The following is a 5,194-nucleotide window of genomic DNA, read 5'->3' as shown; positions in this document are numbered from 1 at the left end:
GTGCCCGGCGCCAGCCCCGCTCCCGCCCGCCGCCCGCCCCCCGCCCGCCGCGGGCCGCGCCGTCCCCACGTGCCGCCCGGGCGCCGCCGCGCACTGGCGCGTCCGACCCGCACCGCCGCCCCGCCCCGCCCCGCCCCGCCCCGCCCGCGCGCCGGCCCCGCCCCCTCTCGCGAGACCGCCCCGCCCCGCCCCAACGGCCGTCGCGCGCGGCGGCGCCTCAGGCGCGGCCATGGCGGTGCTGCCGGCGGCCCTCGGCGCCTCCTCCCTTCCCTCCTCCGCCGCGACCCGCGCGGCCCGGCCCGGCCCTCGGTGTCCCGCCCGCTCCGGAGCGCCGGGGGAGGCCGTGGCCCCCAGAGGCTGGAGCGGAGCCTCCTCGCCCCAGCTGCTCTGCCCTGTTCCCCGCCGGCGCTGCGGGTTCTCCTCAGGCCCGCGGGTCTCCTCAGGCCTGTCGTGGTCTCGCCGTGGGGCTGGACGCTGCTCGCTCCCCCGCGCTCTGCTAGTGCGCGGAGCGCCAGGCACGTGCTGCCAGCGCTCAGCAGCGCTGTAGCGGTGCCGGGTTGAGTCTGTGCTGAACCGCACTGACAAAACGCGTGTTCAGCGAGGTAACTGCTCAGACGCAGTAGCGCTACGCTGGGTTTAATGGGGCGTTTGTTTCCATTTCTGTGTTAAACACTCCCTGTGGCTCCCCCCGGAGCGTTTTGCATCCTTAAGAGAAATAGTGCGTGTAAACGATTACAGCGTCCCAAGGATCGGTGAGGATGTGGCGAGGGGGCGCCCAGCTGCGAAGCGCGCGGCGGGGGCCCTGGCCCGGGAGCGGTCATGTGCGGGGCACGGTTCTGCGCCTCCCTCGCAGCACCGCTCTGGGCACATCGCTGGGAGTAGACTGGGAAATGGTTGTAGTTGCTGTAAGGAGCTTGGGAGTTTGCACTGCAGACTGATGTGGAAAAAGATAGAGGCTGTAGCTTGAGCAATCTGAGCTGCAGCATGCCCCGGGGAAAAGTTTGGTGCTGACCTTAATGGTGAATTGTTAATTTCTACGTTCATAAAGTGTAACACCTGGAAGAGGAGGAGCTTGGCCTCTGTGCTGGGTCTTTCTGGGCAGAACAGTTTGGGAGTGGTGAATCCTCTCCAAACAACACAGCACAGATGCATGGAAAAGGAAGGAGTCACAGGAGTCAGTTTTTTTCAGGGATGCTTCTCCTTCCTGTGCAGCCTGGTAGAGTTCTTGCTCCTGCTGCAAACTAGAGGGCATCTGCTGCATCTGGACACTGCGATGTATCCTGGGGACTCTGCTTTACTTACTCCTGTTCAGCATTTGTTTTTGTCTTGTGTGCAATGAAGAGGAAACTGGTTTCAGTTTGTTACTGTACTCTTCTTGGTAGCAGAGGGGGCTCTGGATTTTTCAAGGGAATGACTCAGGCACCTTTTTATCATTTTTGAAACTCAGTGGCAGAGTCAGAGGGAAGAAATGGTATGGGAGAGATGGCTCATGCAAGTTTGCTTTGGGGAAGGAGAGAAGTAGCAGTGGGCAGCAGAGAAAGAAGTGAGAAATGAGCCATTAGAACAGTAATTTCTGGTGGTAACCAGCAGAAGCAGTGTATGAAAGTATCAATCTTCATCTTAGAGCCTGCAAGAACCTGGTCTTCATCTAGAAGCAACACATTGCTCAAAATTAGCCTCCTTTCTCCAGTAACCAAGTCTTTCATTCTACAGAACATTTTCAGTTCTTACTGATTGTCCAGCTGTAAACAGCATGCTATAATGTATATTCTGTAAATGATGCAGGCAGTCTGCTATTGTGAACACTTTAACAATCAGATACCAAGCTAGGATTTTTGGCCTAACTAAACAGGCTAGTAACTGGAACTAAAACTGCTCAGTTGTTTGTTTACATATGTATGCAGCAGCCAGTTAGTACATTTGACAATGCATATGAGCAACTTGTATATGAATCACAAAATAGTATCTGAGCAGGATCGTCTTCCCAAATTACTCATTTGTGTAAATATTTTTCTGTGAAAAGTTCCTGGTTTGCCCAAGTCATTTTATTTTGTTCAGAGCAGTTATAAATTAGAAATACCCATTTACCGATGACAAAATGCGTATTGTGAAGTGAAAATAATTAAACAATGCTATGACTTTGCCCTTTTAATGTCTTTAATGTGAAAATCTTAGAAGATTGTATAAGAATTTCTGTCAACTGACTGCAACTCTTAACTGTTACAGTCGGGCAATTCAGGCATTGAGATGTTAAGAGATTTATCCAAGGTCATGAAGATAATCTGTGTCAGACACAAGTAGTGACTGTAAACATTTTAAGCTCTTGGAACAGGAACGTTATCTTATTCTGCATGCATTGCATAGCCTAGTGGAGCTCTTATCTCAGTAGAAGTCTTTACGCTTTACTATAGTGAAACCAAAAAATAAAGTTCTGTTGAGTAATACTAAAATTTTAAGTCAAATAAAACAAACACTGCTAATAGAATGAATAACTGCTTCTGTGGCTGACGAGTCACATTTTTCATGCAGAAACAGTACATGTTCCTGAGTTTTCCATGAGTGGGTAACAGCATTCTAGACTGCTAGTTAAATTTTAGTGATGATTTAAAAACAAGCAAACGTTCCTTTTAAGAAAAATTGGCCCCATACATGGTAAAAGGATTACTGAGGACAAGAAAAGAACAGATAAGTTATGTCAGCATCCTCAAGGCCAATATATTCTCTCTCTCTCTCTTTTTTTTTTTTTTAATAAAGCCTGTGCCTTTGTTGTAAATTATAGGTATAGCCATTAACATTTCAGAACTGGAAAATTAAAGCCAACAGAAGCATACTTGCTGAGTTGTTCTGCAGTGTATTTGAGCCAAGCCCCAGAGTGATATAGCAGGTTCGCTACTCTTAGCACAAGATTGGTTTCACCTGTCTGTAAGTGGATCATTGCTCCAAATGCTGCAGTGCAAAGAGCCCCACTCCCACAGCCACAACAGACCCCTCCTCTCCACGCAGAAGGTAGAGAGCTGCCAGGGGTGAGAGGTTGCATCACTTCTGAGAAGTGTGTCTTTCTCTGTACAGGAGCTCCTCAGAGCAGTGGAGCTCTGTGGGCACTGAACTTGATGAAGGGAGTAGCAGTAATTTTTGCTCTTTCAGGAACTGCATGAGACCAGGAGCTAAAAACAAGGGTGGACATGGCTGGACAGAGGAGTAGAGAGGACTAAGATCTAGAAAAGGACAATGCACAGAGTGGGATGATGGCCTCTTCCCCTTTGGGTGAGTAGCTCCTCACATGAGTAATTCACTATTCAGCAGCACAGATACTTTTGCTGTTTGATCCTCACTGTACTGAGGCATTAGATGCTGCATGTTCTGGGTAAATTAAGAAGTTCCTTCCTTCGTTTTGTTGTCCTGCCCCTACCACCTCAGTGGCCTCCCTTGTGCCTGTATTTAGGAGAGTTGGAGCTTTTGTATGTTTTGTGTTGCTCTGAACAAGCCTCTTTGCCTTAGTGCTTCTGTTTCTGCCCTGCCTCCAGCCCATGTTCAGTCATGTCTGTTTACAGACTGTTGGGTGGGTCTCTCCCACTACATAGAACTGTTCCTTGCACTCTCATTGCACGTGCTAGCCGCTGTGAGGAGAACTGAAAGGCCTCTTACACTTGCCCAACACTGTACTAAATGCACTCCAGGGCTCTTTCTGAGAATGACCAAGTCTTGCAGCGAGCTCTAGTTGGAGTAGGGAGCAGCTAAACTGCCCTTGGTAGGTTTTTGCTACCAAGGAAGAGGAAAAAAAACTCTTGATACTGCAAGGAGCAGCAAGAGCACAGCCAGCAAGTGGAGGAGCTTCACAGAAAGCAAATTAGAGCAAACAGAACGGAGCCCAGCAAAGATGGCCAGTGCCCCATGGCCTGGAGTCTTATGTCCATCTTTAAGTAGCCTTTGGCAGCTGAGTCAATAACACAGAGCTTGTAAAAGTCAGTCCAGACCCACCCATTTGATTGACCTATTTTTTCAAAGGCTATGGGGGAGGTCTGGATGCCCAATTCTTGTTCAGCTCAGAAAGTGTGTTGTGTAGGGCATTCAGATCTCCTAGGCAGATCTCATCTTCTAAATACATTAACCAAGGAGTAGAAGGAGCATAACAGATCTTGGTAGCTTTTCTGAAGGACAGTCTGCTATGAGAAAAAAATTAAATTACAATTTAATAGTTCAGTAGGAGTTTCTTTAGCACATAGTTAGACTTACTCTTTGCTATTTATAGCCCTATGATTTGAATATCCCCAAGGATGCAGTCATCAAGACTTTTCTTCATTATTGCTTTGAAGAACAAACCTGTACTTGTTTTAACAGGTCACATCACAGGAGACGTTATTCTACGCTCTCCACCCACACAATCCTGGGATTTATTTTCATTTGAAGACTTGTTAAACATTCCAGCAGTCAACCGAAGGAAGGAACGATACAAGACATGTAGGATTCACCACCTATAAATCATGAACTTGTGGGAAAGGAACATACTTGCTTTGAAATGGAATGGTGAGTAGCACTCTTCGTGGCTTTCTACCTCTACAAGAGGTTGGCTTTATTTCTTAGTTCTGTGACACTGAGTGACTAATCATAATGCCATTACATCTGTTTAAGCTCATGTGCTTTTTGTCTACGTTTCCTATACAGATGAATCTAAGAAAGAAAAGATAATAAAGAAAAAAAAAAGCATTTGATAATCACAGAATTGACAAATCTGCAGTAGAATTCAATCCCACGGTAGGATGTAAAGGACCAAATTTCACCACATATATTTTATATATAAATAAAAAATATATATATGGGTGTTAGTTTATCTTGAGCAGCAGTTAACCTACTACATTTTGTCACATTAACAGATGGCTCCAAGCCATTCTGGGGTCAGCCAGCTGCAGGAAAGAGTTGGACATTCTTCTCTCTCACCCCGGCTTCCTCACAACAACTCACTGTGAAAGACAGGATAGCTAGTTCCCTTATCATCTGCTGCATTCTTCTTAAGCCAGGTGCCCACAGCAATAAAGCAGCCTGAAATGAGGCTAATCCTAGCAACGATACTGCCATTCCGAGGTATCAAATTCATCATAATTTTTGTACCAAAGTTTCGTCTAGCAGTAGCATTCCATTTGCTTCAGAAAAGTGGCTTTTGGCTTTAATGTTTGTGTCTATTTTTATATCTGGGATA

This window comes from Rhea pennata, chromosome 20 (genome assembly GCF_028389875.1).
Source record: "Rhea pennata isolate bPtePen1 chromosome 20, bPtePen1.pri, whole genome shotgun sequence".
In the NCBI taxonomy this organism is placed as follows: Eukaryota; Metazoa; Chordata; class Aves; order Rheiformes; family Rheidae; genus Rhea; species Rhea pennata.
The sequence above is the reverse complement of the archived record's forward strand: the minus strand, read 5'-3'. Positions refer to the sequence as shown.